The 13,267-nt window shown below is 48.3% G+C and overlaps 8 pseudogenes; 7 read left to right on the forward strand and 1 right to left on the reverse strand.

The window, feature by feature from the left end:
* Positions 1–9,110: 9,110 nt before the first annotated feature.
* Positions 9,111–9,229, forward strand: LOC143951770 (5S ribosomal RNA; annotated as a pseudogene).
* A 107-nt stretch (positions 9,230–9,336) lies between these two features.
* Positions 9,337–9,455, forward strand: LOC143955565 (5S ribosomal RNA; annotated as a pseudogene).
* A 110-nt stretch (positions 9,456–9,565) lies between these two features.
* LOC143955821 (5S ribosomal RNA) lies at positions 9,566–9,684 on the forward strand (annotated as a pseudogene).
* Positions 9,685–9,929: 245 nt separating this feature from the next.
* On the reverse strand, positions 9,930–10,048 carry LOC143951891 (5S ribosomal RNA; annotated as a pseudogene).
* A 713-nt stretch (positions 10,049–10,761) lies between these two features.
* On the forward strand, positions 10,762–10,880 carry LOC143953053 (5S ribosomal RNA; annotated as a pseudogene).
* A 108-nt stretch (positions 10,881–10,988) lies between these two features.
* Positions 10,989–11,107, forward strand: LOC143954265 (5S ribosomal RNA; annotated as a pseudogene).
* Positions 11,108–11,215: 108 nt separating this feature from the next.
* On the forward strand, positions 11,216–11,332 carry LOC143955367 (5S ribosomal RNA; annotated as a pseudogene).
* Positions 11,333–11,440: 108 nt separating this feature from the next.
* LOC143957068 (5S ribosomal RNA) lies at positions 11,441–11,559 on the forward strand (annotated as a pseudogene).
* Positions 11,560–13,267: the final 1,708 nt, after the last annotated feature.

The raw sequence follows: 13,267 nt of genomic DNA on the forward strand, positions 1-13,267 counted from the left end.
CGGTGTTAAACCCTCCTCTAACAATCATACCAACATTAATTCCTGGCGTACAAATACACGACTGGAATTTGGGTCGGGATATCAAACTTGGTTCCTTCTTCCAACAGGGCTCATTAAAGTATTTTTCTCAGTTAAGTAATGAATTACAGCTTCCGAATTCTAAGCGATCTACATATATTCAAATAGAAAAGTGTCTGCTACACAATCCACAACTCAGAGCTTCAATCCCGGTTAAAATATGGTCTTTCCTCAATAACCATGCCACCTCACAGAAAGGAGTAGCTACAATATACCCAATTCTAGGGGAAAAAAACATACCCAGCAAACTACCTTCCTTCCTCAAATGGGAACAAGATTTGGGGCAAGACTTTTCAATTAAACAATGGATGGCTTCCCTACGAAGCATATATAGGGCCACTGCATGTGTTACACTATGGGAATTGGCACAAAAAATTGTTCAAAGACAATACCTGACTCCACATATCCTAGCAAAATTCAAGGGGAACTCGTCACCTAATTGCTGGAGAAATTGTACCCAATTGGGGACCCTATTTCATATTATGTGGGACTGCCCAAGCTTACATAACTACTGGCAGGCAATCTCCCATTTACTCACTTCCGTAACAGGTATTGTCCTTCAACTTTAACCAGAACTAGCCATTCTGAATATGAATTTACATACGATTCCCAAACAATATCGTAAAGTAGTAACACATATACTTTTAGCTGCAAGACTATCCATAACTAGAAAATGGAAAACTGACTCTCTTCCTACTGTGACAGAAGTTATAGAATTAACCCAACTTCACCACTCCTACGAATTGTTATTTCCTAATGACAAATCCCTATATATTAAGGAATAGGGATGAGCCGAACACCCCCCGGTTCGGTTCGCACCAGAACTTTCGAACGGACCCCAAATTCGTACGAACGTTAGAACCCCATTGAAGTCTATGGGACTTGAACGTTCGAAATGAAAAGTGCTAATTTTAACGGCTAATATGCAAGATACTGTCCTAAAAAGGGTTTGGGGACCTGGCTCCTGCCCCAGGGGACATGGGTCAATGCAAGAAAAAATGTTTTAAAAACGGCCGTTTTGGCGGGAGCACTGATTTTAATGACGATTAAAGTGGAAAAAAAGTGAAATATTCCTTTAAATATGGTGCCTGGGGGGTGTCTGTAGTATGCCTGTGAAGTGCCACGTGTTTCCCGTGTTTAGAACAGTCCCTGCACAAAATGACATTTAACGGAAATAACGTCATTTAACCACTTAAGGACCGCCGTATTGCCAATGTACGTCAACACAATGGCACAGGCAGGCACAATCACATAAATGTACGTGCCTGCCTTCCAGCGGGTGGGGGGTCCGATCGGACCCCCTCCCGTTGGATACGACGGTCCGGTTCGCTCCAGGAGCGCTCCGTGATGAGGGGATGGCCGTTGGTTTTCGGCCACCCCCTCTGGATCGCTCCTGGCCAATGAGAAGCTTCCTCCCACTGTGTATTGTTTACACAGGAAGGAGGAAGTGATGTCATTCTCCTCGGGGCGGTCTTTTTGACGGGACTACGAGGAGAAGACTAATAGTAAGTGTGCACCAACACTACACTGACATGTAGGTACACACAGGCACACAAACCCCCCCCCCCGATCCCCCCCCGATCGCCCCCCGATCCCCCCCCCGATCCCCCCCCAGTCACAGTGTCACTGATTGAATTGATCATTTCCCATCATTCTTGATGGGAGACTACTTGGGAATACCAGGTGCCGTAGGCTTTTTTTTAATATGTTGTTGGCGTCGACGACCTGTTTTTTTTTTCTGCTTGTTTGCCGAGGTGACCATCTTGGCATTTGTCAAGAGGGTTAAAGGCAATACAATATTTACTGCCATCAATATTGCCTACCCCATTGATCAAAGCAACGGGAACATCACAGCTTTCATTTCAATAGCTGTATGTTCCCGGCCACACGCCGTCGCATACAGCCCCTTCCCCTTGTCCGGGCACTTTGAAAAGACCGATGGGCCTGCAGGGTTCTCATTACATGTTATGCCTAGTCCTCTCCTAAAGGTGGCGTAACAACCCAATGACTAAAGAGAGGAGCTGTGTCAGAAGGTGAATAATATTTAGTTGGCACACTCTTTGCAGTTATAACAGCTTCAACTATTCTGGGAAGGCTGTCTACAAGGTTTAGGAGTGTGTCTATAGGAATATTTGACCATTCTTCCAATAGTACATTTGTGAGGTCAGGCACTGATGTTGGATGAGAAAGGCCCATCTTGCAGCCTTCACTCTATTTCACCCCAAAGGTGTTCTATTGGGTTGAGGTCAGGACTCTGCATTCCAGTCATGTTCCTCCACCCCAAACACGCTCATCCATGTCTTTATGGATCTTGCTCTGTGCACTGGTCCAAATCACTTGGTGGAGGGGGGATTGTTTGGTGTGGTGTTGTTTTTCAGGGGTTGGGCTTGGCCCCTAAATTCCAGTGAAGGCAACACTTAAGGTGTCAGCATACCAAGAAATGTTGGACAATTTCATGCTCTCAACTTTGTGGGAAGTTTGAGGAAGGCCCCTTTCTGTTCCAACATGACTGTGCACCAGTGTACAAAGCTTAATCCATAAAAGACATGGGTGAGCGAGTTTGGGGTGGAGGAGCTTTACTGGGCTGGACAGATTCTTGACCTCAACCCAATAGAACACCTTTGGGATGAATTAGAGCAGAGAATCCTGAGCCAAGCCTACTCGTCCACATCAGTGCCTGACTTCACAAATGCTCTTCCTGGAAGAATGGTCAAACATTCCCAAAGACACACACCTAAACCTTGTGGTCAGCCTGCCCAGAAGAATTGAAGCTGTTGTAGCTGCAAAAGGGTGGGCCAACTCAATAGTGAATCCTCATTGACCACCAAGGGGAGACGTGCTGCCCATCACTTATACACAAGATAAGCATGATTCATCTGCTTTAGTAGAGCCCTGTGTATAAAGTGCAGCCTGGTATATGATGTTGATTCGATAAGGGGTGTGGCTTGTGAGAAGTGGGAGGGGCCAAATCTGAGGGGCGTGGTCTTGCACCCCCATCCTAAAACTTCACCAGCCGCCGCTGCCAACATACCAACCTTCCCGTGCGTAAATTGCGATAAAGAGAGAAAACTGGAAAAGCGTTTGACATGAAATGGATAGAGCTGAACCACCTGTGATTCCGCAGGCAATTAAAAACGTACACTCAGGCCCCATGAACCTTAAAATGTGTCAGGTAGGATAATAAGAAAGGTGAAATGATACAGCATGAAATGGGGAAATGAATAAACGACTTGCCACTAAGCAATCCTGGACAACCTAGACCGACCTTCTCCCAACCTGTAAACATACAAATAAAATAAGTACCTCAGTGGTGAAGCCGTGTTGCGAAACCCAACTTGGTGACCTCCCACCTGGCCCTTCCCATGAGGTAACAAACCCCTAAGTAACCCGAACCTACCTAAATAGCCGAGACTGCAAATCTAAAGAAGAAAACACCCCTGAGGTCCTGCAACCGTGCCGGCACTTGACAGTACGTAGAACTGACTAAGGACAAAAGAAATGAGACAAGCCAAATAACCATGCGACTCGCGGCTGACTCAACAGAAACCAAGACCTGACCAGAGTAACATACAACTGATCCCACCCGTGTAAAACGTACCGAGAAAATACCCCAAAGGAAATGAGAGAGGCCCTGATGATAAATGAGCTTACCATAACCGCCATGATCGCAGCAACATGAGAGGCTCCCTTTCCCCCCTCCCCCAAAACATCCCCTGACCATCTGGACCAAACGCACCCCCCCCTCCCAGAAAAACCACCCTAAACCCTGCATGTGTGCCCTGCCTGGACCCCATACCGACCGAACTTTCCCAGCGACAATACCAACCCAGAACCGACCGCACAGGCACTTACTACGGGTTTGACAAAAGTATAACTTGTATTGGCCACTCACAACCATACACAGCTCCAAAGTAGTTCCTGAGGGAAAAGGAAAGGAAAACATAGCATAAAATGACATTGCAGTATAACTGAAAAGAGAAACCCCCAACATTCCACAGTGCCCTGCAGTGAGGAGCCAGAGCCTGGGAACATAAAATGAAACATGACAATGAAATGACAACCGGAAATAAATGACTGCAAAACACCCCAGCCGTTACCCGTGCATGACCATGACACCGCCCTACTTCTTACAATATCGCCAGCAAAAATGTCCTATCCCAGACAGTGATGCCCCTATGGAAACACCGCTGTTTGTGAATCAGTGACATACTCCCCCAGTGCACCAACCCCCCGAGCAAAACAGCAGGCAGCGCCTTCTGTCAGACCACCCTCCCCCCCAACATGATCCCTGGGAAACTCCCACAACCTCCAGCAAGAACGTACCTATGTTGGCCAGTGATACCCCTATAGAATGCACCGCTATAATGACACCAGTGCCACCCCCCCTCCCCCCTGAAACGAAAAAATTAGGCAGCGACTTCTGCTGGCTGTGACCACCCCCCATCCCTACAAATGATTAAAATTAACCACACATTGTGACAATCCCCCCTCCCCCCATCAGAACGCAACCATACCTCTAACCTGAAATGACCCCCTCTGACAACCTGCGACTACCCCCCGCTCCCCCGGCGAGGCTCCTCCCACAAATGGAGGCGGGCCTACGTCCCGCCTCCCCACATGTTGTTGGCGTCGACGACCTGTTTTGTTTTTCTGCTTGTTTGCAGAGGTGACCATCATGGCGTTTGTCAAGAGGGTTGAGAGTGGCCAGCAAGATTGCCTACGGCCACATCACCCTGAATGCGCTTGATCTCAGATGCTAAGCAGGGTCGGGCCTGTTTTTTTTTTTTTAACATAAGATTTTATTAAATTTGTACGGTACATGTCAGAACAGTGGTACAATCTCAGCAGTGATTGTCATGACATTTTACAGCGGTAGACCAAGAAGAGTATATAGAGAGAAAAAAAAGACTAAGTTAGACTTACCGGTGACGGTATTTCTAAGAGCCTTTCAGGACAACCCCGGAGAGAGTGTAGCTCCACCTTGTCATTAGGAAACACATGCCCACTTTAAAAACACCTCCTCTTCCTCCATGGCTTCAGTTATTGTGGCCTTCCGACACTGGAAAACAAAGCACAGAAAGCACAACACCATGGTAGAACTTAATACATTTACTAAGCATAACCTAGGGAGGGAAGTAACGGTTGTCCTGAAAGGCTCTTAGAAATACCGTCACCGGTAAGTCTAACTTAGTCTTTCTCAAATCGCCTTTCAGGACAACCCCGGAGAGGATAACCGAGAAACTTACCCTAGGGCGGGACTACTGCCTGCAGTACCTTCCTGCCGAAGGCCTGATCTGCTGCAGACAGTAGATCTAACCGGTAGTGCCGGAGAAATGTCGAATAACTGGACCAAGTGGCAGCCTTGCAGATTTGTTCAGGCGTTGCACCGGCCCTTTCAGCCCAGGAAACGGCCGTGGATCTAGTAGAGTGGGCAGCAATACCTGAGGGAGGTATTTCTCCTTTTGCTTTATAGGCTTCTGTTATAGCCAACTTAAGCCACCTACCCAGCGTACTTTTAGAAGCTTTCTCCCCCTTGCGTGATCCAGAAAATATCACAAAAAGAGCGTTTGATTTTCTAAAATCTTTAGTCATTTTCAGAAACTGTAATAGACACCTTCTCACATCCAATGTGTGAAAAAACTTCCTCTCCTGCATTCGCTGGGGTTGCAGAGAATGTAGGTAACACTATTTCCTGCGATCGATGGAAAGCTGAGGATACTTTCGGTAGGAATGCTGGATCCGTCCTCAGTACCACCCTGTCCTGATAAACTCTAAGGAAGGGTTCTGTAATAGCTAGAGCTTGGAGCTCGCTGACTCTCCTGGCCGAGGTGATGGCCACCAAAAAGATTGTTTTTAAAACCACCTTCTGTAAAGAAGCTTCTTGTAAGGGTTCAAACGGTGCTCCCGAGAGACCCTGTAAAACTGTAGACAAATCCCAACTGGGAAAGTCTTTAAGGGCTACTGGTCTACTTCGAGCAAGAGCCCTAAAAAATCTAGAAATTAAAGTTTCTTTAGATAAAGTCTTTTCAAAGAAAACTGATAAGGCAGCCACCTGAGTCTTCAGGGTACTGGCTGCGAGACCCTTCTCCATTCCCTCATGGAGAAACTCCAATACGGACACCGTGCTCTTGACCTTGAGTTCTCTAGAACTACACCAGGAGTTGAACTTTTTCCAGACTTTCATGTAAATTGCCTGTGTAACTGCCTTCCTGCTAGACAGCAGGGTCTTTACTACTTTATCTGAAAGACCTTTGGCTTTTAATAGGTCCTCCTCAGAAACCAGGCGGTTAGCTGTAGAAGTTCCACCTCTGGATGATTTACTGTCCCCTGGGATAACAAATCTTTTCTGAGTGGTAACCTCCATGGGGGCTTCGAGGCTAGGTTTCGAAGACCCGCGAACCAAGGCCTTTTTGGCCAAAAAGGAGTGACTAGTATTAAGTCTGTCCCTTCTTCCCTGAATTTCCTCAGTACTAGTGGAATTAGAGGAAAGGGGGGAAAGGCGTAGCACAGCTGGTAATGCCAGGGGTGAGCAAATGCATCCAACCCTATTGCTGCATCTCCTCGGTGAAGAGAAAAGAATCTGTCCACCTTTGAGTTCTGCTGGCTGGCAAAAAGGTCTACCTGTGGAACCCCCCAGGCCTCGGAGATCATCAGGAACACTTCCTGATTCAGACTCCATTCTGCCTCTAGCAATTTGCGCCTGCTTAGGAGGTCCGCAAACAAATTCTGAGAGCCCTTCAGATGCACTGCCGATAGTGAGGCTGTGTTCTGCTCTGCCCAGGCTAACAACAGATTGGCCAGCTCCATCAAGCTCCTGCTTCTGGTTCCCCCTTGCTTCATAATGTAGGTAACCGCTGTTGTGTTGTCTGACAACACCTGGACATGGTGGCCTCTCAAACTCTGCTGAAAGGCCACTAATCCCAGAAAGATCGCCTTCAACTCCCTCCAGTTGGATGATCTTTGAGCTTCCTGTTTGGACCAGACCCCCTGAGATGTCTGACCATCCAGGTGGGCTCCCCAGCCCCAGGCACTTGCGTCTGTAGTAAGGCGCTTGTCCACAGGAAAGGTCCACACCAGGCCCCTTGAGAGGTTTGCCTGGTCTCTCCACCACCAAAGAGCCCTTTTCGTCCTTGACGCAATTTTTAGCTGTTTTTCCAAAGGATCCTGATAGGACCAGCTTGACAGAACCTCCCTCTGAAGGGGTCTGGAATGGAACCTGGCCCACTGAACAGCCGGGATTGCTGCCGTAAGCAGGCCCAGAACTGCCATAGCCGTCCTGACTGAGACTGTCTGGTTGCTCTGTATCCGCTGTACAGCTAGCTGCAACTTTTCCTGTTTTTCCAGCGGCAGGAAAACTTTCTGGAGAATCGAATTTAACGTATACCCCAGAAATTTCATTTCCTGTGAGGGGGTCAGGATTGACTTCTCTAGATTTAGAAGCCATCCCAGGCCCTCGAGGTGAGACTGGGCCCTCTGGAGATTGACTAGGACCTGCTCCCTGGAGTCTGCAAAAAACAAAAGGTCGTCCAGATAAGGGACGACTGGAATCCCCTTCAACTTCAGGGGCTCCAAAGCCTCTGCCATAATCTTCGTAAATACCCTGGGAGAGGACGAGAGTCCGAATGGCAGAGCCCTGAATTGGAGGTGCCATACCGAACTCCCCACCTTCAATGCCAGGCGCAGGAACTGCTGCGATGCCTGATGAATGGGTATATGAAGGTAGGCATCCCTTAGATCCAGGGATGCCATGAAGCATTCTGGGGTCAACAACTTTGTGATGGAGAAAATTGTATCCATCCTGAAATGTTTGTACCGAATGAACCTGTTCAGAACTTTCAGATTCAGGATTAAACGGTACTTCCCTGAGGGTTTTTTCACCAGAAAAATATGTGAGTAAAAACCCCTGCCCTGCTGGTTTACTGGGACTTGAATCAAAACCTCTTGCTGTATCAGCTCCTGTAACAAAAGCTTCATTGCAGAGGCCTTCTCCTGATCCCTTGGCAATGTTGTCACATAAAACCTGCTCGGGGGTGGTTCTGAAAATTCCAACCTGTACCCCTGATTGACAATATTCTTCACGAACAGATTTGGAGACAGCCTGTCCCATTGTTCGCGAAAAGCTGACAGTCTCCCCCCCACTGGGGAGATATTGTCACTTGCTCTTAGGGGACTGCTCTGGGGGAGATCTAAAGAGGACTCCACCCTTGCCTTTGCCCTTCTGTGAACCCCATCTGCTCTTGCGATCCTGGTCTTTTTTATGGGACTGCTGAAAAGCACGAAAATTCTTTTTGGCAACCTGCTTTTTCTTAGCTGGAAAAGCCTTCTTTTTATCGGCTGTCATATCCAGCACAGACTCTAAATCGGGTCCAAAGAGCAAGTCACCCGAGAAGGGTAGACCACACAGTTTGACCTTAGAAGCAGTGTCCCCAGACCATGTTTTCAGCCAAACTGCTCTCCTGGCTGAATTTACAAGAGCCGAAGACCTAGCGGCCAGTTTAACCGATTCTGCTGATGCATCCGCCATATATTTGACTGCATTCAGGATCAGTGGAAAGGACTCTAAGAGATCCTTGCGGGGTGTCCCCGCTTCAATATGGCTCTTCAGCTTCTCTACCCAACATTCCAGATTCCTGGCCACAACTGTAGCTGCCATAGCTGGTTTTAGACTGACTGACGCAGCATCCCAAGCCTTTTTAAGGATGGAGTCAGCTTTTTTGTCCATTGGGTCTTTAAGGATCCCCATATCCTCAAAGGCTAGATCCGTTCGTCTGGATACCTGCGAGAAAGCTGCATCGACTCTGGGTTTTTTGTTCCAAACCTCTGAGTCTTTATCTTCGAAGGGAAACCTTCTTTTGAGAGCTAGTATCATCTATCTCATCATCGTCCTTTTTGAGTGACGTCGGAAGCACCGCCCACCGCTCACTCAAAGTGCAAGTCTTTTTTTTTTTGGGTGTTGACTTGTTATTTTCCCTTGTTTACCAAGGTTAACATCTTGGCATTTTTCAAGAGGATTGCGAGTGCCCAATGCGATTGAATACGGCCACATCTCCCTGAAAGCAACCAATCTCATCTGATCTCGGAGGCTTAGCAGGGTCGGGCCTGGTTAGAGCCTGGATGGGAGACCCCCTGGGAATACCAGGTGCCGTAGGATTTTTTTTATATTTTGTTGGCGTCGGCGACTTGTTTTATTTTTCTACTTGTTTGCCAAGCTGACCATCTTGGTGTTTGTCAAGAGGGTTGAGAGTGGCCACCAAAATCGCCTACGGCCACATCACCCGGAATGTGCCTGATCTCGTCTGATCTTGGATGCTAAGCAGGGTCGGGCCTGGTTAGTACCTTGATGGGAGACTACTTGGGAATAATAGGTGCCGTAGGCTTTTTTTTTTAATATGTTGTTGGCGTCGACGACCTGTTTTATTTTTCTGCTTGTTTGCCGAGGTGACCATCTTGGCATTTGTCAAGAGGGTTGAGAGTGACCAGCAAGATCGCCTACAGCCACGACACCCTGAATGTGCCCGATCTCGTCTGATATCGGATGCTAAGCAGGGTTGGAACTGGTTAGTACATGGATGGGAGACCACCTGGGAATACCAGGTGCTGTAGGCTTTTTTTTAATATGTTGTTGGTGTCTACGACCTGTTTTAATTTTCTGCTTGTTTGCCGAGGTGACCATCTTGGTTTTTGTCAAGAGGGTTGAGCGTGAGCAGTGATGTGGTGATGTGGCAATCTTTCTGACCACTCTCAACCCTCTTGACAAACGCTAAGATGGTCACCTCGGCAAACAAGCAGAAAAATAAAACAGGTCGTCGACGCCAACAACATATAATATATATATACAAAATATACAAAAAAGCTTACGGCACATGGTATTCCCAGGCGGTCTCCCATCCAGGTACTAAGCAGGCCCAACGCTGCTTAGCATTCGAGATCAGACGAGATCAGGTGCATTCAGAGTGATGTGGCCGTAGGCAAACATTGTGGCCACTCTAAATCCTCTTCACAAATGCCAAGATGGTCACCTCGGTAAACAAGCAAAAAAAATAAAACAGGTCGTTGACGCCAACAACATATTAAAAAAATAAGCCTACGGCACCTGGTGTTCACAAGCGGTCTCCCATCAGGCCCGACCCTGCTTAGCATCTGAGATCAGACGAGATCAAGCATATTTCGGGTGTTGGGGCCGTAGGCGATATTGCTGGCCACTCTCAACCCTCTTGACAAATGCCTAGATGGTCACCTTGGCAAGCTTGAGAGGGAATGGGATGTTTATCCCAGAGAGTGTGGAAACCGATGACCTTTTCCTTAAATAGTTTGTGTGTCTGCATGTTAGAGTGAATGATGTGGAGGGATGTTGGTTTGTGCGTACCGAGAAAGGGCCAATGTCACCTTAAGTCAGTCGGTTGAAACATGTGAATCAAAAAACAATTAACAGATGCATCATAGTAACTTTTAGAACCATAACTATAACCAAAAAATTAAAAAGAAAAGAAAAGAAAAAACAGCCGTCCAGAATTCAGCTGGGCGGTATTATCTCGTAGATGAGCTTGATCTCTGGGCACATGTATATAGAAGCCTGTCAGGTGGACGAGCCTGGTTCTGCAAGAAAGCCATAGGTAAGCAGTCCCCAGATAACAGTGACCATCTTGGCATTTGTCAAGAGGGTTTAGAGTGGCCAGAAAGTTTGCCTACGCCCACATCACCCTGAATGCGCCCGATCTCATCTGATCTCGGATGCTAAGCAGGGTCAGGCCTGGTTAGTACCTGGATGGGAGACCGCCTGGGAATACCAGGTGCAGTAGGCATTTTTTTAATATGTTGTTGGCGTTGACGACCTGTTCTGTTTGTCTGCTTGTTTGCAGAGGTGACCATCTTGGCGTTTGTCAAGAGGGTCTAGAGTGGCCAGCAAGATTGCCTTTGGCCACATCACCCTGAATGCACCCGATCTCGTCTGATCTTGGATGCTAAGCAGGGTCGGGCCTGGTTAGTACCTGGATGGCACACCGCCTGGGAACCCCAGGTGCCGTAGGCTTTTTTTTTATATGTTTTTGGCGTTGACGACCTGTTTTATTTTTCTGCTTGTTTGCTGAGGTGACCATCTTGCCGTTTTTCAAGAGGGTTGAGAGTGTCCAGCAAGATTGCCTATGGCCTTATCACCCTGAATGCACCTGATCTCGTCTGATCTCAGATGCTAAGCAGTCGGGCTTGGTTAGTACCTGGATGGGAGACCGCCTGGGAATACCAGGTGCCGTAGGCTTTTTTTTAATATGTTATTGGCGTCGATGACCTGTTTTATTTTTCTGCTTGTTTGCCGAGGTGACCATATTGGCATTTGTCAAGAGGGTTGAGAGTGGCCAGCAAGATCGCCTACGGCCCCATCACCCGGAATATGCCTGATCTCGTCTGATCTCGGATGCTAAGCAGGGTTGGGCATGCTTAGTACCTGGATAGGAGACCGCCTGGGAATACCAGGTGCCGTAGGCTTTTTTATAATATGTTGACTTCGACGACCCTTCTTCTTCTTCTTCTTCAGATGTTGCCTCGTCGAGTCCTCCGCTCACTATAGCTCTGACCGGGCACGCGGCGACTTATATAGGGACATCACCGGATGATGTCCCCGCCCATTATGGTGTCACAGTCCCATCATCATCCGGTGATGTCCCTATATAAGTCGCCGCTTGCCCGGTCAGAGCCATTGTGAGCGGAGGACTCGACGAGGCAACATCTGAAGAAGAAGAAGAAGAGAAGAACAGAACAGAAGGCAGCGGCGACAGAAGACCGGGCCACCGCCTGTAAAAGAGCTATAAGAAGGCGCGGTGGCCCACCAGAAGAACTGAAGAGGGGGGACAAGACCCCCGAAGTCGGAAGAAGAGGGCGGCGGCGGGGAAGAAAGCCGGACTCCTCCGCTAGTAAAAGAGCTACAAGAAGATAGCGGAGGAGTGCGGCGAGAAGACCCCCGGAGCTGTGCAATAAATTATTTTATCTTGTGTGTTGTGTTTTTTTTTTGTACTTTATTTTACAGGTGAATGGGTAAGGGTACATTGTACCCCATACTCATTCACATAGGGTGGGGGGCCGGTATCCGGGGGCCCCCTTATTAAAGGGGGCTCCCGGATTCCGATAAGCCCACGCCCGCAGACCCCGACAACCAATGGCCAGGGTTGTCGGGAAGAAGCCCTTGTCCTCATCAACATGGGGACAAGGTGCTTCAAGGTGGGGGGGGCCGCGCGGCCCCCACTTCCCCAAGGCACCCCCCATGTTGAGGGCACGCGGCCTGGTACGGCTCAGGAGGGGGGGGGGGCGCTCGCTCGCCCCTCCTTTCCTGGCTGGCTGGGTAGCGTGCTCGGACAAGGGTCTGTTGTGGACTTGGGGGGGACCCCCACGCGGATTTTTTTCAGCGTTGGGGTTCCCCTTTAAGTCCATACCAGGTGCCTACCTGGAGACCCGCTCGAAATGAGCGGACTTTTCTCCGGGCGGGAAAAGTCCATTCATTTCAAAAGTACGGCGGACTGGCACACACGCGGCCGGATTGTCCGCCGAAATGCGAGTCCAGCGGGAAGATTGGAGTGCAAAACTACTTTCTAAGTCCGCCGTACTTTCGGGTCAAAAAAGTATGCCAGAAGCCTACACACGGGGGGATTGTCCGGCGGACTTGAGTTTGCCGGACTTTTCCACCCGCTTGTTTGATCGTGTGTACGCGGCGTAAGAGTAACTAAAGATGAATTTGGATCCATGTGTGGCCACTGTGGTTGAACAGAAGTCAGGATATTCCCAATCAGTCAGGGCTGTAGGCTGGAGAGATGATCTGTATATTTTGACAGCAAGGTAGCCTTCCTGCTGTCAGAATTCAATAATACAGTGGAGAGGATTCCAGCACCCACATTGAGTGTGTGGATGGAGGAATCCAGTCAGGTGTTGTTTTTTAAATTTAACCCACTAGCTGAATAAAAAAAACTGACATGTGCATGGCCAGCGTTAGAGATTCAGGGGTTAAGTGACCTGGAGATATTGAAGCACAGTGGTTTGGGCAGCACAGTGGTGTAGTGGTTAGCACTCTCATCTAGCAGTAAGAAGGGTTGCTGGTTTAAATCCCAACCATGACACTACCTGCCTGGAGTTTGCATGTTCTCCCTGTGCCTGTCTATATTCAACCTTATAATTAAGCCAGGTTTAACCATGAAGTAAGCATTTT

Source organism: Lithobates pipiens, unplaced genomic scaffold, assembly GCF_037356315.1.
Source record: "Lithobates pipiens isolate NorthernLeopardFrog02 unplaced genomic scaffold, aLitPip1_a1.2 Scaffold_10, whole genome shotgun sequence".
NCBI lineage: Eukaryota > Metazoa > Chordata > Amphibia > Anura > Ranidae > Lithobates > Lithobates pipiens.